General features: G+C 46.5%; 1 protein-coding gene across 2 annotated transcripts in view; it reads left to right on the top strand.

Annotated features, from left to right (window-relative positions):
- Positions 1 to 22,674, top strand: part of PNPLA7 (patatin like phospholipase domain containing 7) — a 151,936-nt gene continuing 129,262 nt past the window's right edge. The window contains exon 1 of one of the 2 annotated variants that reach the window (XM_040406056.1): positions 1 to 81. The gene's annotated coding sequence lies outside the window, so the exon portion shown is untranslated. Of the gene's footprint in view, positions 82 to 181; positions 205 to 22,674 lie in introns of those variants that run through there. The other variant, XM_040406057.1, reaches the window with a different exon arrangement.

The raw sequence follows: 22,674 nt of genomic DNA, 5'->3' as shown, positions 1-22,674 counted from the left end.
CAATCCACAGCAGGGAGCAGTCATGTGAGAGGCCTGTCAGGTAGGGGAGGCCGGAGCAGAGCGTTGTTTACTGGACCGCCGGTAAGTGTGTGAGGGGGGGATTAACGCTTCAGAAGGCCTAGGTCGGCGTTCACACTGCGGGGTCATCTCAGTGTAGGCGGTCGTATCTGTGCGTGTGGACCAGAGACCTAGAAAGGTGACCCGGTAATGAGAATGGAAACTGCCTAGAAAGTTACAAGGGGGTTGTCAGAGCTGCTGACAACCTGATACCAGGGACTGTAAAGCTGTGGGGTGAATATATCTATACAGTACATGGAGATATATACAGTGATACCTGGATATAGTGTACACTGCAGGGTGATGTCTGTATACACTGGGGGTGATGCCTCTGTATACAGTACATGGAGATATATACAGTGATACCCGGATATAGTGTACACTGCAGGGTGATGTCTGTATACACTGGGGGTGATGCCTCTGTATACAGTACATGGAGATATATACAGTGATACCTGGATATAGTGTACACTGCAGGGTGATGTCTGTATACACTGGGGGTGATGCCTCTGTATACAGTACATGGAGATATATACAGTGATACCTGGATATAGTGTACACTGCAGGGTGATGTCTGTATACACTGGGGGTGATACCTCTGTATACAGTACATGGAGATATATACAGTGATACCCGGATATAGTGTACACTGCAGGGTGATGTCTGTATACACTGGGGGTGATGCCTCTGTATACAGTACATGGAGATATATACAGTGATACCTGGATATAGTGTACACTGCAGGGTGATGTCTGTATACACTGGGGGTGATGCCTCTGCATACAGTACATGGAGATATATACAGTGATACCTGGATATAGTGTACACTGCAGGGTGATGTCTGTATACACTGGGGGTGATACCTCTGTATACAGTACATGGAGATATATACAGTGATACCCGGATATAGTGTACACTGCAGGGTAATGTCTGTATACAGTACATGGAGATATATACAGTGATACCCGGATATAGTGTACACTGCAGGGTGATGTCTGTATACACTGGGGGTGATACCTCTGTATACAGTACATGGAGATATATACAGTGATACCTGGATATAGTGTACACTGCAGGGTGATGTCTGTATACACTGGGGGTGATACCTCTGTATACAGTACATGGAGATATATACAGTGATACCCGGATATAGTGTACACTGCAGGGTGATGTCTGTATACACTGGGGGTGATACCTCTGTATACAGTACATGGAGATATATACAGTGATACCTGGATATAGTGTACACTGCAGGGTGATGTCTGTATACACTGGGGGTGATACCTCTGTATACAGTACATGGAGATATATACAGTGATACCCGGATATAGTGTACACTGCAGGGTGATGTCTGTATACACTGGGGGTGATGCCTCTGTATACAGTACATGGAGATATATACAGTGATACCTGGATATAGTGTACACTGCAGGGTGATGTCTGTATACACTGGGGGTGATGCCTCTGTATACAGTACATGGAGAATTATACAGTGATACCTGGATATAGTGTACACTGCAGGGTGATGTCTGTATACACTGGGGGTGATGCCTCTGTATACAGTACATGGAGATATATACAGTGATACCTGGATATAGTGTACACTGAAGGGTGATGTCTGTATACACTGGGGGTGATGCCTCTGTATACAGTACATGGAGATATATACAGTGATACCTGGATATAGTGTACACTGCAGGGTGATGTCTGTATACACTGGGGGTGATGCCTCTGTATACAGTACATGGAGATATATACAGTGATACCTGGATATAGTGTACACTGCAGGGTGATGTCTGTATACACTGGGGGTGATGCCTCTGTATACAGTACATGGAGATATATACAGTGATACCTGGATATAGTGTACACTGCAGGGTGATGTCTGTATACACTGGGGGTGATGCCTCTGCATACAGTACATGGAGATATATACAGTGATACCTGGATATAGTGTACACTGCAGGGTGATGTCTGTATACACTGGGGGTGATGCCTCTGTATACAGTACATGGAGATATATACAGTGATACCCGGATATAGTGTACACTGCAGGGTGATGTCTGTATACACTGGGGGTGATGCCTCTGTATACAGTACATGGAGATATATACAGTGATACCCGGATATAGTGTACACTGCAGGGTAATGTCTGTATACACTGGGGGTGATGCCTCTGTATACAGTACATGGAGATATATACAGTGATACCCGGATATAGTGTACACTGCAGGGTGATGTCTGTATACACTGGGGGTGATGCCTCTGTATACAGTACATGGAGATATATACAGTGATACCTGGATATAGTGTACACTGCAGGGTGATGTCTGTATACACTGGGGGTGATGCCTCTGTATACAGTACATGGAGATATATACAGTGATACCCGGATATAGTGTACACTGCAGGGTAATGTCTGTATACACTGGGGGTGATGCCTCTGTATACAGTACATGGAGATATATACAGTGATACCTGGATATAGTGTACACTGCAGGGTGATGTCTGTATACACTGGGGGTGATACCTCTGTATACAGTACATGGAGATATATACAGTGATACCCGGATATAGTGTACACTGCAGGGTGATGTCTGTATACACTGGGGGTGATACCTTTGTATACAGTACATGGAGATATATACAGTGATACCCGGATATAGTGTACACTGCAGGGTGATGTCTGTATACACTGGGGGTGATACCTCTGTATACAGTACATGGAGATATATACAGTGATACCCGGATATAGTGTACACTGCAGGGTGATGTCTGTATACACTGGGGGTGATGCCTCTGTATACAGTACATGGAGATATATACAGTGATACCTGGATATAGTGTACACTGCAGGGTGATGTCTGTATACACTGGGGGTGATACCTCTGTATACAGTACATGGAGATATATACAGTGATACCCGGATATAGTGTACACTGCAGGGTGATGTCTGTATACACTGGGGGTGATACCTTTGTATACAGTACATGGAGATATATACAGTGATACCCGGATATAGTGTACACTGCAGGGTGATGTCTGTATACACTGGGGGTGATACCTCTGTATACAGTACATGGAGATATATACAGTGATACCCGGATATAGTGTACACTGCAGGGTGATGTCTGTATACACTGGGGGTGATACCTCTGTATACAGTACATGGAGATATATACAGTGATACCCGGATATAGTGTACACTGCAGGGTGATGTCTGTATACACTGGGGGTGATGCCTCTGTATACAGTACATGGAGATATATACAGTGATACCCGGATATAGTGTACACTGCAGGGTGATGTCTGTATACACTGGGGGTGATGCCTCTGTATACAGTACATGGAGATATATACAGTGATACCCGGATATAGTGTACACTGCAGGGTAATGTCTGTATACACTGGGGGTGATGCCTCTGTATACAGTACATGGAGATATATACAGTGATACCTGGATATAGTGTACACTGCAGGGTGATGTCTGTATACACTGGGGGTGATACCTCTGCATACAGTACATGGAGATATATACAGTGATACCTGGATATAGTGTACACTGCAGGGTGATGTCTGTATACACTGGGGGTGATACCTCTGTATACAGTACATGGAGATATATACAGTGATACCTGGATATAGTGTACACTGCAGGGTGATGTCTGTATACACTGGGGGTGATGCCTCTGTATACAGTACATGGAGATATATACAGTGATACCTGGATATAGTGTACACTGCAGGGTGATGTCTGTATACACTGGGGGTGATGCCTCTGTATACAGTACATGGAGATATATACAGTGATACCTGGATATAGTGTACACTGCAGGGTGATGTCTGTATACACTGGGGTGATGTCTGTATACAGTACATGGAGATATACACAGTGATACCTGGATATAGTGTACACTGCAGGGTGATGTCTGTATACACTGGGGGTGATACCTCTGTATACAGTACATGGAGATATACACTCACCTAAAGAATTATTAGTGCCCCCATACTAATACGGTGTTGGACCCCCTTTTGCCTTCAGAACTGCCTTAATTCTACGTGGCATTGATTCCACAAGGTGCTGATAGCATTCTTTAGAAATGTTGGCCCATATTGATAGGATAGTATCTTGCAGTTGATGGAGATTTGAGGGATGCACATCCAGGGCACGAAGCTCCCGTTCCACCACATCCCAAAGATGCTCTATTGGGTTGAGATCTGGTGACTGTGGGGCCATTTCAGTGCAGTGAACTCATTGTCATGTTCAATAAACCAATGTGAAATGATTCGAGCTTTGTGACATGGTGCATTATCCTGCTGGAAGTCGCCATCAGAGGATGGATACATGTTCTCATTCTGTTTACGCCAAATTCGGACTCTACCATTTGAATGTCTCAACAGAAATCGAGACTCATCAGACCAGGCAACATTTTTCCAGTCTTCAACAGTCCAATTTTGGTGAGCTCGTGCAAATTGTAGCCTCTTTTTCCTTTTTGTAGAGGAGATGAGTGGTCCCCGGTGGGGTCTTCTGCTGTTGTAGCCCATCCGCCTCAAGGTTGTGCGTGTTGTGGCTTCACAAATGCTTTGCTGCAGACCTCGGTTGTAACGAGTGGTTATTTCAGCCAACGTTGCTCTTCTATCAGCTTGAATCAGTCGGCCCATTCTCCTCTGACCTCTAGCATCCACAAGGCATTTTCGCCCACAGGACGGCCGCATACTGGATGTTTTTCCCTTTTCACACCATTCTTTGTAAACCCTCGAAATGGTTGTGCGTGAAAATCCCAGTAACTGAGCAGATTGTGAAATACTCAGACCGGCCCGTCTGGCACCAACAACCATGCCACGCTCAAAATTGCTTAAATCACCTTTCTTTCCCATTCTGACATTCAGTTTGGAGTTCAGGAGATTGTCTTGACCAGGAGCACCCCCCTAAATGCATTGAAGCAACTGCCATGTGATTGGTTGACTAGATAATTGCATTAATGAGAAATAGAACAGGTGTTCCTAATAATTCTTTAGGTGAGTGTATATAGTGTACACTGCAGGGTGATGTCTGTATACACTGGGGGTGATACCTCTGTATACAGTACATGGAGATATATACAGTGATACCCGGATATAGTGTACACTGCAGGGTGATGTCTGTATACACTGGGGTGAAGAATGGTAGTCTTTGTCTGTGTGTGCACTCAAGGCTTCCAATAAAAGACGCACTGGATATGCTGCTGTGACTACCATTCTTCATTGCTGTTCCTAGACTGCTGTGGATCTGCGGTCCCATCGCGGCTGTTGCATTCCGGTTTTGATCTAAAGGTGCTGCTCTTACATTTTTTTTGTTTGTATACACTGGGGGTGATGCCTCTGTATACAGTACATGGAGATATATACAGTGATACCCGGATATAGTGTACACTGCAGGGTAATGTCTGTATACACTGGGGGTGATACCTCTGTATACAGTACATGGAGATATATACAGTGATACCCGGATATAGTGTACACTGCAGGGTGATGTCTGTATACAGTACATGGTAGGGGTGGGTGATATAGGCGATATGCGATATAAATTTGTGCCACGATATGGATTTTGAGCATATCGCCGGACCGTGATATGACTACGGAGCGATAGTGAATGATCGCGCTCTCGGCGCGCACCATGTTCTCCTGAGCCGGCACAGTGGAGAAGAAGGGAGTCCCTCCCTCCCCACTGTGCGCGGCTGCCGCTGGCCACCAATAAGAACAGAGGAGGAGGGGAGGGACTGTGGCCACTGCGCCACCAATGAATGCCTGAATACCCTATGACTGCACGCTGCGATCCACCGCAATTAACCCCTCAGTTGAGGGGTTAATCGCGCGGATCACAGCGTCCTGTCAGAGGTCGGGTGCTGGGAATGTTCTTCAGTCTCTGCATTGGTGGCAGTGGGCAGTTCCGATCGGAGTCCCAGCAGTGTAATGCTGGGGCTCCGATCGGTTACCATGGCAGCCAGGACGCTACTAAAGACCTGGCTGCCATGGTATGTTAGTGAGCAGCATTATACTCGCGTGCGCCGTGGCCGCCGGTCGCTCCTTCTGTCTGTGCGGCGCATTGCTAATGCTTATAGCATTAGCAATGCGCCGCACAGACCTATGAGAAGAAGGAGCGACCGGCGGCCACGGCACATGTGAGTATAATGCTGCTCACTAACATACCATGGCAGCCAGGTCTTTAGTAGCGTCCTGGCTGAATATTGTAGGCTTAAGTAAGTCCAAAGTGAGGCAGTATATTTAGTGATAGGGACCCATCTGCGGAAGTCACCTTGACTCCTGGTAGATGGGCCCGACACTTATGTGCGCTAAGAGCTTCCATTATTCATTTATAGTCGGTATTGTACCACTTTTTTTTTTATATAGAATGACCCCCATTTCTTAGCTCTATTGTTTGTGTATATATAACGGTGTGCAGCCATTTAGTTTTTTGTAATTATGTTTGCTTCATGGATATGCACCTGTGATTCTGAAGGTTCTAGTCTAAATTTTCTTGATCCAGAGAGAAGATTGGGAGTCCCTAAGGAGTTTAAAAATAGGTTGTTGTTTAATCAGGCTGAGATAAAAATCTTTAATGAGACCCCAAAGATTGATGTTCAGGTGGCAAAAGTTGTCAAAAAAACTTCCCTGCCATTTGAGGATTTGTCACAACTAAAGGATCCAATGTAAAGGAAGGCAGATGCTCTACTGAGGAAATGCTGGGAAGCCTCCATGTTCGGAGTGAAGACCAACATAGCGGCAACTTCTGTGGCCAGGGCCATGTGAGAACCACATACAAAACAAAGCTCCCAGAGAAGAAATCCTAAACTCCATCCCCCTTCTTAAGTCTGACACAGCTTTTCTGGCTGATGCCTCCGCAGAATCGGTCAGATTTGCTGATAAGGATGCAGCATTATCAAATTCGGCGAGAAGGGCACTTTGAGTGAAGTTTTGGGGGGATGACAGAACCTCCAAAGCTAAACCGTGCTCTATTGCGTTTTCTGGCGAATATGTTTTTGGGCCAGTACTAGATGCAATCCTAGAGAAGGCTGCTGACAGAAAAAAAGGGTTCCCAGAAGAGAGCAAGAAGAAACCTTTTCGTCCCTTTAACTCACAATCAAGATCCTACAGGGGAAAGGGAAAATCGGACGATGGAGCTATCAGAAAGGGGGGAAAGGCATAGGGGTCCTCCTTAATCCTCAGAACAAACAAACCGAAAAACAATGACGCCAGGGTAGGAAGAAGGTTGAGAAGTTTTCTATCTCCGTGGGAAGACGTAACCCAGAATCCCTGGACATCGTAAAAAATGGCTACAGGATAGAATTTTCCTCAATCCCTCCAAAAATATTTCAAATAACATCCCACAGTCAGAACGTGTTAGCAAAAATTTGGCAGGGAGTCCTAGACTTCAAAAAAAATCAGGCGTGGTATTAGAAGTTCCCGAACCAGAAAGGGGAAGGGGCTTTTATTCAGTTATTTTTAGTCCAAAAACCTGACGGATCTTCCCGTACTATTATAAACCTAAAAGGGCTAAACAAATCTATAACCTACAGAAGATTCAAAATGGAGTCAATTTCATCAATAATTCCCCTAGTCAAAAAGGGAGCATATATGACATCCATCGATCTAAAAGATGCCTACTACCGTGTTCCCATCCATCAAAAGTCACAAAGATGCCTCAGATTCGCATTGAAAGACGAAGAGGGCTTAGTCAATCATTTCCAGCTCTCTTCCCTACCATTCGGCATATCATCCGCCCCAAGGGTGTTCACAAAGCTGGTAATAGAAATTATTTCCCCTCTCCGACTAGAGGGCTTAACATTTTTTCCCTATTTAGATGACTTCCTCATAGTAGGAAATTCAGAGGTGGAAACGTCCAGACAGACCAATTACGTGATACAAAAAATCTCAGAATTGGGCTGGTTGATAAATGTGAAAAAATCTTGCCTAGTATCAGCGACAAAAATGAAGTTCTTCGGGGTAATACTAGATTCAATTACACAGAATTCATATCTCCCACAAGAAAAGTTGGAATCTTTCAGGGAGAGAATAAGGAACTTCTAGTCCCAGAGACAGTGCTGTATCGGAGGGGCCATGAGCTTCCTGGGAATGATGACATCATGCATTACAGCCGTAGCATGGTGTCGGGCTCACACCAGGATAACACAAACCTGGATTCTAGGGAAATGGGACAGAAAACAGTCCTCCCTAGACAAAAAGATAAACGTCCCTTGCCACGTAAAGTCAGATTTGAACTAGTGGAAGGAAAGGAAAAATCTGTCAAAAGGTGTAGCAGCCTGGCTAACAGTTCCAGAAATGTAAATTATGGCCTCCTCAAGCTGGCAGGGCAAGTGGTCAGACGAAGTAAAGAGCAGATCATCAAACTACAGAGAACTGCGAGCGGTCTGGGAAACCCTAAAAGTATCTCAAGACATGTTATTCAAAAAGCATCTGAAAATGTAAAACACCAGGGAGGCACACGATCTCCAAGCTTGAGGGGACTGGCAGAAAAAATATTCTTCTGGGCAGAAAAGAATGTCCTTTCAATTACAGCAATCCATCTCAAAGGTTCAGAAAACATAGAAGCCGATTATCTCGGCAGAAAAACATTAGACCCAGGGGAGTGGTCTCTAAGTCAAGAAATTTTTCAGAAGATTTCCAAAAGATGAGGAGTACCTCAAATAGACCTATTAGCTTCAAAAACAAATGCGAAAGTAAGGCGTTTCTGGTTCCTTAAATCCCAGAGGAGAACCGTGGGCTTTCGATGCTTTCTCAGTCAGGTGGACTTGGAACCTCGCATACGCATTTCCTCCCTGGGCCCTAATCCTAATCGTTTTGCAGAAGATATTAACGGACCCAGTAACGTTGATACTAGTGGTCCCCTACTGGCCCAAGAGAAGCTGGTTCTCCATCTTAAAGGAGATGGCTGTGGAAGAACCGTGGAAAATAGAATTTCAGAAGGACATTCTATCGCAGGACCCAATCTTTCACCAGGACCCCAGCCTGTTCAAGCTATCAGTCTGGATCCTGAAAGTGAAATCTTAAAAAGTAAAGTGCTTTCAGAAAAAATCCTTAATATATTGAAATCTAGCAGGAAAAAAGTCACCTCGGCTATATATCTCAAAATCTGGAAAAGATACTGTAGTTGGCTAGGGGAAGTCTCCCTGTGTATCCAGAAAATTTCTCCAGAGCGGGTTGTATATCTGCCTTAAACCTAGTACGCTAAAGGTCCAGATCTCCGCCTTGGGGTGGCCTTCTATGATGTGGACTTAGCCAACCATAGATGGATGAAAAGATTTATAGGAGCTGCCTCCAGACTAAGACCATCTCTAACCCCAAGGGTTCCCCAGTGGGATTTAAACTTGGTCTTCATTTACTCTTTTATCGGACATTTCAATTAAACACCTTTTATTCAAAGCAGCATTTTTAATAGCTATAACATCAGCTAGACGCCTGGGTGAAATTCAGGACCTCTCCTGCCGAGAACCCTACCTTTTTGATTTTTCCGGACAGAATAGTACTGAGATTAGATTCAAGTCTCAAATTTCCATAGAGATCCGGAAATCGTCCTACCTTCCTTTTCTACAGACCCACAAAATTGAACTTCAGTTCAAGCTCCTGGACGTAAGAGATACAATTATCCAGTACCTGACGGCTACTAAAGAATTTAGGAAGGACGACAACCTCCTTAATCAGTTCGCAGGTCAAAATAAGGGGGAAAAAGCTTCCAGGGCCTCCATAGATCATTGGATTAAAAACCATGATATCCTCCTGTTACACAATGGCGGGTCTTACTACTCCCACTAACATTAGAGCCCATTCCACTAGGGCAATGGCGTCTTCTTGGGCGGAAAAAGCTGGAGTTTCCCTTGACAGGATCTATAGAGCTGCTACCTGGTCAAGTATAAATACATTCATAAAGCTTTATCGTATAGATGTCTCGGCTTCTACAGATCTGAACTTCGGCCAGAAAGTTCTGCAAGCTGTTGCGCCCCCCCCCCCCCCCCTACCAAGTAATCTGGTAGTCCTCATGTGTAGCCGTCATGGTGGATGAAATGGAAAACCGTAATTGGACTTACCGGTAATTCTGTTTCCTTGAATCCACATATCCAAATATATAGGTTTGCACCCACTTTGGTAATTTGTAAACGGTGAGGGTGAGAGTGGGTGGTGGCCTTTTAAACTCTGTGTTCCTGCCCCTATAGAGGTCAAGGGGTCAATCTCATGTGTAGCCGTCATGGTGGATTCAAGGAAACAGAATTACCGGTAAGTCTAATTACGGTTTTCTTGAGGATAATTATTGAGTGGTGACTGGAGAAAGCAGATGGTTAGAAGGCAGGTAATGAGATAATGTGTATGTCTGCGGCTCCCGCTCAGCGCTGGGTGTTGTTTCTTCTCTTCGTCATAGAGTGTAATGCAATAGTTGTGTCATTTGGTACTGCTGAAGTGCACTTCTTGCTTTCCTTCTAGAAGTTGTTTGAATGCGCAGATCTTTAATCTAAGCCGGTTGCATCACGCTGACTTTAGTACTTCGTCACCTTAATTCTATTAGTTCCTGATTTCATATCCTGGGTCAGCACACAGTATTGCTGCCATTAAAGGGGTGTCCAGGATATTTGAACCATCAGCACCATCCACTTGGGGACAAGCCACTGCAGAGGTCAGACACTGGCTGCAGGGGGTCACGTGAAGACCCCACAGGAACCACAGAGCAGGTAAGTATAGCTCGCGTCACTGGGGAGGACACCTTTTTTAGGCTACTTTCACACCTGCGTTTAGATGCGGATCCGCCTGGTATCTGCACAGACGGACCCACACCTATAAGCAAACGCTTGTATCCGTTCAGAACTGATCCGTTTGCATTACCATGAACAAAAAAATAAATAAAATATATATATATTTAAAAAAAAAAATTTTTTTTTTTTTTTTTGTTCATGATAATGCAAACGGATCAGTTTTGACTTACATTGAAAGTCAATGGGAGGCTGATCCGTTTTCAATTGCACCATATTGTGTCAGTAAAAATGGATCCGTCCCCATTGACTTACATTGTGTGTCAGGACGGATCCGTTTGGCTCAGTTTCATCAGACTGACATCAAAACGCTGCAAGCAGCGTTTTGGTGTCCGCCTCCAGAGCGGAATGGAGGCTGAACGGAGCCAAACTAATGCATTCTGAACGGATCCTTATCCATTCAGAATGCATTGGGGCTGAACTGATCCGTTTTGGGCCAGTTGTGAGAGCCTTGAAACGGATCTCACAGGCGGACCCAGAAACGGCAGTGTGAAAGTAGCAGGGCTGAGGAGTCTGAGTCGGCAAAAAATTAACCGACTCCTACTAGATTTAAATTGGAATAAAAAAAAAGCAAGTTTAAATGTCCCAATTCACAAAAAGTTATAATTAATTACCGTATTTTTCGCCTTATAAGACGCACCTGCCCATAAGACTCATCTAGGTTTTTGAGGAGGAAAAAAAATATTTTGAACCAAAAGGTGGGCTTTTGGTGGGTTTTGAACTAATGGTGGTCTGTGGGTGGCACTGTTATAGGGGCATCTGTGGGTGGCACTGTTATGGGGGATCATTGTGGGGGCATATGTGGATGACACATATATAGCATCTTATCTTATGTGTCATCCACAGATCCCCCCCCATAACAGTGGCCCTGTGTAGTGAATGGGGGCCGGCATCTGTTTCTGTAATGGCAGCGGGGCCCGGTGCCTGCTTCATTCATAAAGTGGGCGGAGCAGGCGCGTGACGTAGTGAGCTACGCTACGAGCGCCCGCCCGGCCTCCTGACTGCCAAGCAGTTAGTAGTAAGTAGTACAGCACTATATTTAAGATGATTGGAATACTTTAACAATACCCACAAGTTAGATATGATTACCGTATACTACAGTGAGCGGGGCCCGTTGTAGTAGAATACAGTGACTGCATCGGGCCCCGCTGCCATTACAGAAACAGATGCCGGCTCCCAGCCCCTCTTCCCTCTCAGCCTATTCACCGGACGGTCGCAGCATTCGCCCCCATAAGACGCACTGCTATTTTTCCCCCACTTTTGCGAAAAATACGGTACTTCTCTACTGTAAGAATAAAGGCCAATGCATGCAGTGCGTCACGTTACCGCAAAACGAACACGTTAAGTGACCATGAAGAAGCTTTTCATATGCTTCACTAAATGGCACGCAACGCACAGTTAGGCTGGGTTCAAACCTGAGCGTATTTGATATGCGTTTTTGTCGCGCGTTTTTATGTGCGTTTTTTGCAATAGTAAACGCGCGTTTGACTGCAGTGTCCTATGGCCACAAACGCGCGTCAAAACGCCCCAAAGAAGCTCAAGAACTTGTTTGAGCGTAGGGCGTTTTTCAGCGCGTTCAAACGCGCTGTAAAACACTCAAGTCAGAACCAGGGCCATAGGGAAGCATTGGTTTTCATGTGTTGAGCGTTTTACAGCGCGTTTGAACGCGCTGTAAAACGCTCAAGTGTGAACCCAGCCTTAAAGAGGACCTTTCACCTATTCTTACCCTATGAACTAAGTATACAGCCATGTGGAGCGGCGCCCGGGGATCTCACTGCACTTACTATTATCCCCAGGCGCCGCTCCGTTCTCCCGCTATGCCCTCCGGTATCTCCGTTCCCTAAGTTATAGTAGGCGGAGATACCAGTCCCTAAGTTATGGTAGGCGGAGTCTGCCCTAGCGCTGGCCAATCGCAGCGCAGAGCTCACAGCCTGTGAGGTTATTTTCTCCCAGGCTGTGAGCTCTGCAATGCGATTGGCCAGCGCTAGGGCAGACTCCGCCTACCATAACTTAGGGAACGGAGATACCGGAGGGCATAGCAGGAGAACGGAGCGGCGCCTGGGGATAATAGTAAGTGCAGTGAGATCCCCGGGCGCCGCTCCACATGGCTGTATACTTAGTTCATAGAGTAAGAATAGGTGAAAGGTCCTCTTTAAGGCAATACTTATACTTTCCATTGTGTTGTGTTCCTCTGTTACAGGGAACGCAACGCCCATGGTTAACCTCGCCTCTCACTGATAACTGGTCAAGTAGATATGTTTTTTGGCAGGACTAGACACTTGTATAAGTGAAGGGAATGGATGGTCAATAGTTCAAGACTGAAGCTGTAAACCATTTGAAAAACTGCTGTCATTCAGCTAAGGCTATAAAAACTTGTAAACTCAGATTGTAGCTTAAACTTTGAACATGACTATGGGATTCTACTAGGGAAATCAGGTTGTACAATAAATGCCCCGTCCTGGATCCCGCCACTGCCCGATCTTCAGCAGAAGATCAGCACATAAAGGAGAAGGCAGCAGCTTCCTAGCCAGTAGTTCTGTGGTAATGACATGTATGTTGCCTTTCTTTTCTTCAAGGAATGTATAAAATACATCCGCATATTAAATACAGAGGAGTCGGACTCGGAAGTACCAAAAACTGAGGAGTTGGAGTCGGACCATTTATCTACCAACTCCACAGCCCTGGAAAGTAGCCTTATTTTTTAAAATCCTGGTCAACCCTTTTAAGTGTGTTTGTTTGTGTCCAGGGCCGGCGCTTCCATTAAGGCAAGGGGGGCAATTGCCCCCGAGGCCTTAGGGGCCCCCCCCCCGCGCCGGCCCGCAACTAACTATATTTTCGTGGGGGCAGCGGCGGACAGTCACACGGAGATGAGCGCTTTCATTGTGGAAGCGCTCATCTCCATTGTCATCTGTAACGCCGTCCTCAGGACAGCGATACAGATGGCTGTGCAGCAGGGAAGGGAGAGGTGTGTCCCTTCTCTTTCCTCTGATAGGCTGCAGGCACTAGGTCGGAGATCTCGCTGACATTGAGGTAAGCATAAGTCATTTTTTTGTTTTTTTGCGAAATTGTGTACAATATTGGTGGCTACTGGCACATGATAGGGGGATCTGGCTACTGGCACATGTTGATAGGGGGGGCTCAGGCTACTGGTACATGATAGGGGGTGCTATGGCTACTGGCACATGATAGGGGGGGCCTCTGGCTACTGGCACATGATAGGGGGGGCTCTGGCTACTGGCACATGATAGGGGGGGCTCTGGCTACTGGCACATGATAGGGGGGGCTCTGGCTACTGGCACATGATAGGGGGGGCTCTGGCTACTGGCACATGATAGGGGGGGCTCTGGCTACTGGCACATGATAGGGGGGGCTCTGGCTACTGGCACATGATAGGGGGGGCTCTGGCTACTGGCACATGATAGGGGGGGCTCTGGCTACTGGCACATGATAGGGGGGGCTCTGGCTACTGGCACATGATAGGGGGGGCTCTGGCTACTGGCACATGATAGGGGGGGCTCTGGCTACTGGCACATGATAGGGGGGGCTCTGGCTACTGGCACATGATAGGGGGGGCTCTGGCTACTGGCACATGATAGGGGGGGCTCTGGCTACTGGCACATGATAGGGGGGGCTCTGGCTACTGGCACATGATAGGGGGGGCTCTGGCTACTGGCACATGATAGGGGGGGCTCTGGCTACTGGCACATGATAGGGGGGGCTCTGGCTACTGGCACATGATAGGGGGGGCTCTGGCTACTGGCACATGATATAGGGGGGGCTCTGGCTACTGGCACGTGATATAGGGGGGCTCTGGCTACTGGCACATGATATAGGGGGGGGCTCTGGCTACTGGCACATGATAGGGGGGGGCTCTGGCTACTGGCACATGATATAGGGGGGGCTCTGGCTACTGGCACGTGATATAGGGGGGCTCTGGCTACTGGCACATGATATAGGGGGGGCTCTGGCTACTGGCACGTGATATAGGGGGGCTCTGGCTACTGGCACATGATAGGGGGGGCTCTGGCTATTGGCACATGATAGGGGGGCCTCTGGCTATTGGCACATGATAGGGGAGCCTCTGGCTATTGGCACATGATAGGGGGGCCTCTGGCTATTGGCACATGATAGGGGGGCTCTGGCTACTGGCACATGATGGTGGGGGGCTCTGGCTACTGGCACATGATTGGGGGGCATCTATGGGGACACTTATTACTGGCACATTATTGGGGGCACTTATTACTGGCACTTATTACTGAGGCCACAAAGAACAGTTATTTTATATGGGGGCTCTGTATAGGGGCATTTTATACTGGGACACATTATGGTGGGTACTATGGGGAAGGCGGGAGAGGAGTACTATGGGGTCATCTACGGGGGCACTGAGAAGGGGTATTTTATACTTACCCTCAGTGTCCCCCATAATTTGTATCTACTGGGGCACTATATATGGGGCATTTTATACTGGAACATTATGGGGGGCACTAGGAGGGAGGGGGAGAGGAGCCTCTTGGGGCATTTACTGGGGGCACTATATAGGGGTATTTTATACTTGCACATTATGGGGACACTATGGGGGCATTACAAGGGGGTATTTTCTAAGGAGAATTATTTCTACTGGGGGGCATTATGGTGGGTTTTATTACTCTCCCATGGTATGACCCCCTAGTAGCAGCACCAGCCTCTCCCTGCTCTGCTATCCCTCTGCCCCTTCTCCAAATCCTTATTATGAAATCTTTCTCATTAGGATAAAACACATCAGCTCCGCCGAGCCCCCGGCCAAAGTGTGGAAGTGGTGTCCGAGATCCCCAAGGGTCAAGCCAAGTAACTGTAAGTTTTCATATGAAATATGTTTGTTATACACATATAGCATACACTGTGCCACACAATATACAGTTTCTTCTGTAAAAGTCATCAAGTGTCATGGGGGGGGCCCCTTATTGTTTTTTCGCCCCTGGGCCCCATTTCACCTAGAACCGGCCCTGTTTGTGTCACATCTGTGACAGGTCCCAGAAGGTCTGAAAGATTATCTATGCATTAGTAATTTGACAGCCTCTTTTGGTTTCACTTTGTCTGTGTGTTGCTGGTATGTCCACACCTCCTGTTTAGGTGTGGATCATGTGACCTCTACCACACCCTATTTAGTCTGACTTTTCCCATCACTCCTTGCTTGGGATAGCTTCATTTGGTCCTGGAAGAGCTGGAGTGTGGTTCGTGTTGAAGTCCTGTTCATCCTTCATCCTCTGAAGTTAAGTGTTCCGCTTGACGTGTTTTGTATCCCCCCGGTTGTCGGTTGTTTACTAGGCCTCAGTGAGACGCTAGTTCCTTCACCAGGGAAGGAACAGGTGATCTCTGCCCAGTCATTATCTTTAGGGCATCTCAGGGTCACCAGGGTTATCTAGGTTCCCGTGTATGGGTATCTCTACCATCGAGAGGTGCCCATACGGATAGGAGTTAGGGCCCACGACCTTCTGTATCAGAGGCAAAGCACTTACCCACACAGCCATAAGAGCTGCATTGCCACTGACTGAAAAAATATGAGACTTCTACTGTTATAGCTGGCTAAGTGTACATCTATACACATGACAGCTGCCCGAACACACCCAGCACTGCTATATCTCTACATGACAGCTGTCTCAGCACACTCAGCTCTGCTATATCTCTATATATGATAGCTGCCCCAGCACACCCAACTCTGCTACATCTAATACACATGACAGCTGCACCAGCACACTCAGCTCTACTATATCTCTATATATGACAGCTGCCCCAGCACACTCAGCTCTGCTACATCTATATATTTCTAAGTATTGCTATACAGTAGATAGATATAGCAGAACTGAGTGTGCTGGGGCAGCTGTCATGTGTATAGATGTAGCAGAGCTGGGTTTGCTGGGGCAGCTGTCATATATAGAGATATAGCAGAGCTGAGTGTGCTGGAGAAGCTGTCATGTGTATAGATGTAGCAGAGCTTGGTGTGTTTGGGCAGCTGTCATGTGTATAGATGTAGCAGAGCTGGGTGTGTTTGGGCAGCTGTCATGTGTATAGATGTAGCAGAGCTGGGTGTGTTTGGGCAGCTGTCATGTGTATAGATGTAGCAGAGCTGGGTGTGTTTGGGCAGCTGTCATGTGTATAGATGTAGCAGCGCTGGGTGTGTTAGTCAGTGGCAATGCAGCTCTTATGGCTGTGTGGGTAAGTGCTTTGCCTCTGATACAGAAGGTTGTGGGTTCGAATCCCAGACACATCTCTCCCTCTCCTGAAGACGGCAATACAAATGACTATGCCTGGGATTCGTAAATGCCGGCCCTGCTGGTGTCACCCGGTACGGCCCGCACCCCCCTTGCAACGCCACTGGTGGGTATGTAAGGGGTTTGATAGGCTGTATGCTCACATATCACTCGTTGCTGTCATGAATAAAATAGGCAATTTAGCAGAGTTGCAGGAAGGGAGGATTATTGACTTTTACGCCCGGGTGGCAGTATTTCTGAACCTGCGCAGTTTGTGAACTGTTCATGCACTGCTGCGGTGAAAGTGTATGGTGAGTGGACAAGTGGCGACATTGTGAATAAGAGACGTAGAAACTGCAGAGCTCGCGTACCATTGATGTGAGAGGTGAATGTCGGCTCTGAAGGAGCGCGCAAGGGCGGACGACACACCACAGTGGAGCAGCTCACTCCCAAAATGAGCCAGGGGCTACCAGACCCATCTACACAACAGGTCAGTGAAAATTACTGCGTATGGGGCTCCTGAGCAGCAGGACGGTCACTGCACTTCTGATAACCAAGTTGCATCGGCAGAAAAGGCTTCAATTTTGGCGGCAGTATCGAAATAGGACTCCGCTGATTGGGTTGTCTTCTCTGATAAGACACGTTTTCTGCTTCATGGGATGAATAGACATTGGTGTGTCAGGCGACAAACGCCCTGCGGCCAATGCTGGAAGAACACAAGCTGGTGGGGGCAGCGTTCTGGTCCGGGGGAGGTCTTCAGGGCATTCTCTGCACCCACTCATCCATGTTGAAGGCACTCTCACCCGAATTGGGTGTGAATCCCTCCTTGCAGATCACCTACACTCATACATGCTGATTTGTCTTCCTTGGGGCGGATAGGATCTTCCAGCAAGACAATGAGACATGTCACACGGCTAGAAATGTCCAACATGGTTTGAAGAGCATGACCAAGACTTCAAAGTCCCACCCTGGCCCCCTAATTCCCCAGACTTGAACCCAATTAATCATCTGTGGGACCACTTCGATGGTTGTATTTGCTCAGTGGATCCCCCTCCAGCAGCTCTGAGATGCATTGCAGTCAGCATGGCTCTACATACCAGTGACGACCTACCTGGACCTTATGGAGTCACTCCCAGCCCATCTAGCTGCTGTCCATGCTGGATATTAGCTGGTGGTCAGAATAATGGGACTTGACTGTGTATGTTGGACGTGACCACCTGCCCCCTCTATTAGCTGTAGCCCCGAGGACCTGGGTCATTTTTGCATTATCTGGATGGTTTATCAGTCATTGGTGGCATTGGCGACTATAGTGTGAAGAGAAGACAGAAGTCCAGGGCGTCAGTTAATGACCCTTGATCTTCGGAGCAGCACTTGTGTGGAGTGTGGGTGTTCGGTGCTGACGCCCACAGGCATTAGTGTGGTAGGGGGTCACTTATTTAATAAATGCCTAGCAAGGATATTACATTGAGGAATGTGACGGGCTCTTCACTGAATGAGTTGCAGGTCTGCACGGCCACTTATAACCCTTTCAAAGAATGCAAAGCGTCCAGCCCTGGACTGATCTAATGTTTGCAGTGGTGACTCCCACCTTTTTTTTTTTTTATAAGGAAATAATGAGCTGTTTTGGTAATAATGCGCCAAAGTCACCAAAAATAGTTTGCCCATAATGAGTGATATCAAAGGGGTCTTCCAGGTTTAGGATATTGATGGGCCAGCCCCAGGATAGAAAATCACTCTCAGGTAGTGGGAGTCTGACTCTCAGCACCGCCGCCGATCAACTGCGTACCGGGGTCTGTTACCTCATGCTGTCTACTTGGCGGCGGTGATGATACGCAGTATTGCTCCTTTTTCCCGTTCTAATGGAGAGATTTCCTACACAGCTGCTACCGCAAAAATACAGGTAGATGGACCGAGGTAAACCACAATGGGGCCCCTGATCGTCGAGGGTGCGGAGCGTCGGAACGCCCCATGTAAACCATGAAGAGGCTGCAGCACTCGCACAAGCTTTACGGCCCCTTCTAACAGCGGATCGGCAGAGTCGGACCCCCACGGTCTGATATTGATAGGGATAGGACAGCAGAACCCAGAAACCCCCTTTAAATATAATAACCCTGATGTTTGCAGAGGGCAGCAGGGTCCTGTCTAATGCTTCATTATAGTCAAAGCTATATTCAGGCTGAGGATTCAAAGCAATCGTTTCCGACACATGATAGCGGCGCAGTGAAGCGCTGCGAAGGTCGGATTTTATTTCAAGATGTTCCAGAGAAGGGTTCGGTTCGGCATCTGTTGTAATTAAAGACCCACGTCTGTCACCAGAAGGGGGGGGGGCAGGGAAACAGTCCCCGGAACTGTAGGTCATTAAATTATCTTTCAGTAACACGTTGTTCAGCTGGTTATACCTGATTTTTGGAAAACTGGGTGCTGACCGAAGTAGTCACCGGTTTAAATCCAGTTTGCCAATCCTGGTTGGGAAATCTGCATTAATTTGGGAGTGGGGGCTGTATTGTGCCACTTGCTAAGAACTGGCAGTGGTTTACCCAAATTGCTGAAGTTTCTCTGCAAGTACAGGTGAAGCACGTGCCCCCCCACACATGTTTTGGCTCTTTTTTTCTGTTTTACTAAATTTTAGTGGCATTTTTGTTTTTTGTGTTAGTAGCAAAAAAGAAAGCACTTGTGATCTGAGTTTCATATTTCCCCTAGACCTTCAGATAACATTTGGAGCTGTCGTATTTAACGCAAAAGTGCAGAAAAACGCCACAAAAAAAAAAATACTTGTGAAGGTGTTAAGGAAATTATCCAGCTTTTCTGAAAGTGGATATAAAATTCATAAGATGTTTTCATTTTCTCTGTATACGTGATATAATGTGGTGACATTTGGAAAAGAACAAGCATAAGCTAAAAACCTATAGAAGTGAACTGTGTGTGTTAAGATAAGGTTTGTACGTGCTACTAACCAAAATCTGCATCTCTTGCTAAAAAACCTAAACTCATCAGTTAACACATTTTTGCTAAAGTGAAACTGGTAAAATACTAACCAATCAATAGATGGATTCAAAAGCCATTATTGCAATGTCTGTAAACCAATCATGTTTTACTTTGAGGGGTTACACCCTTTGAACTGTGTATAAATAAAGGGTCCAGGACACTTTCATGTTGGGTTCCTGACAAGGTTTTGAACTATACTCAGACTTCTGTCATTTTCCTCCGTCGACGTCATTCACCTGAACACGAGGCAACGATCCTCACGTGGCTGACCCTTGGCCTGCCACAACAAAGGCATCCTCACCTCTACTTGCTGAGAAACCACCGTTCTGCAGCCGCCTGGTGGAAACCCAGCCTAAGGGCTCATGCACACAAACGTATTTTCTTTCAGTGTCCGTTCCGTTTTTTTTGCAGAACCATTAATTTCAACATGTCCTATTATTGTCCGCATTACGAACAAGGATAGTACTGTTCAATTAGGGGCCAGCTGTTCCGTTCTGCAAAATACAGAGTGCACACGGACGTCAAAATACATACGGTCGTGTGCATGAGACCTAAGACTGAGTGAAATGGCCATTCTGGCCCCTGAAAAGGCCGGATGCCGACCTGCAGAGGTCAATTCAAGGGCTTTAGTTTCACCTGCTGACATTGGTACGAACGGCTACCTGTGTTATAGATGGACAAGCCGGGTGCGGCCGTGGTGGGAGCCACTTGGTCATGTACCTACCTGTGAGAGTGAGTGGCCCGGGTTATGAATTCAGTTATCGGGTGTGTGTATTTCCTTCCTCACACGTGTGGCTGAGCGTTAACCACTGTCCCTGCTCTCCTTTCTGTCTCTTTAATGCTGACCCTGTCCTTAGTTGAGGACTTTCCTTCCCATAATGCCTGAGCTACAACCTTCCTTCATGCAGTCCTTACAGGAGGTAGGTCCTGTTTGCTCCATTCTGTCTGTTGATTAATCTGTTCTGCTGACTATCTAATAGCTGTCACCATCCATTATCATATCACTCGTCGTCGTCCCCCACCCTCACCCATCTTATAAGTTGTCTTTCTAGCTTGGCCGAGGGAGGAGGTATGAGTAGCTGCCAAACCGACATGGCACTGCTTATCTTCAGGGAGCCGTGCCTGGGGACTGTCTGCGCACCATAGAATTGGTGGGGTCCCCAACGAAATGCTTTGTATAGTCTGTAAAAAAAATTATATATATATATATATATATATATATATATATATATATATATATATATATTCTTTTTAGGTGGGGAGGGGGATTTTTAGTCGCACAACTGTTTTCTAATGCATTTTCAGACACTTTATGGTCTATGAGAGGTAATGGCTATGGACACCTATTTATGATTTAAGTTTTACTCATTTTTGTCCATTTTTATTTTTTTATATTTTTTTTTCAATTGGTCATTACTGAGATACAAGGGTTAAAAATCAGTCTGTTTGCAGGCTGTTACTTTGTTTTCTTTGAATCCCATCATCTGACAGCTCATGTGATCACCTTTTTCTTTTTAAGCTAAACCCCCCCCTCCCCTCCCCTTGGCTGGTCCTGTAAAGGGAATCTTACTTACCTTCCTAGCCTGCGATGTCCTGCTGGGCTTCCTTGCTGAAAACATCTGGTTGTACGTGGCTGCAGCCAATCACTGCCTGCTACAGCAACTGGATCCCCTTAAGTCATGGGACCATTTTTCATGATAGAAAGGGATCTGGTACCACCCCGGCCAGTGATTGATTGCAGGAGGCGTCAAACTTTTTAGTTTTTTTTAGTAAGGGAGGCCAGAGGAGCATCACAGGCTAGGAAGAGAAGGAGCGGGAAGACTTCGCCAGCAGTCTGGGAAGTAAGCTTCCCTTTACAGGTCCGCCCCTCCTCCCCCCTACTCTTGCTCATTCCCTTTTAATAAATTGTTATGAGGTCAGGAGATCAAAGATTGGAGCTTCACATGAGCCGTCAGATGACAGGATTCAAAGAAAACACAATCTGACTGCCTGCAAACAGACTGTATATTAGTAACCGCTGAATTGAAAAAAAATCTTTTAGCCAAAAATGAGTAAAATTCAATCATAAAAAAAAAAAAAAAAATGCCCCTAATTGCAAAATGGCAGGGACGGGGGTTAAAATATTGCATGTTGTACTTACCGGTTCAAACCTCCTCCGCTCCTCTCAGCTGCAGGAAAGACAGGTGTGGCGCCACTGGAGTGTGTAAATTGTTTTATATTATTAAAGGGGTTATCCAATTCTAAAAATGGCCCCCACAATGCGCGGGCCCCTCCTATATATCATACTTGCCTTGCTCCCCGACACTTGCGTCTCTCCGGATCCCTGCATGGCCGCCGCTCCATCTCCCCATCGCGCAAATTAAAACATCCGGCGATGGGGGGGGAGGGAACGCAGCCAATAGCAGGCGACGGTGACCAGCCTCCCTAACATCACTGGTGACGTCGGCGGCGGGTTAAGTGTGATCTACAGGGAGTGCAGAATTATTAGGCAAGTTGTATTTTTGAGGATTAATTTTATTATAGAACAACAACCATGTTCTCAATGAAGCCAAAAAACTCATTAATATCAAAGCTGAATATTTTTGGAAGTAGTTTTTAGTTTGTTTTTA

The sequence above is a fragment of the Bufo bufo genome, chromosome 8, assembly GCF_905171765.1.
Source record: "Bufo bufo chromosome 8, aBufBuf1.1, whole genome shotgun sequence".
Classification (NCBI taxonomy): Eukaryota; Metazoa; Chordata; class Amphibia; order Anura; family Bufonidae; genus Bufo; species Bufo bufo.
Note: the sequence above shows the minus strand (reverse complement) of the source record. Positions and strands in the feature narration are given on the sequence as shown.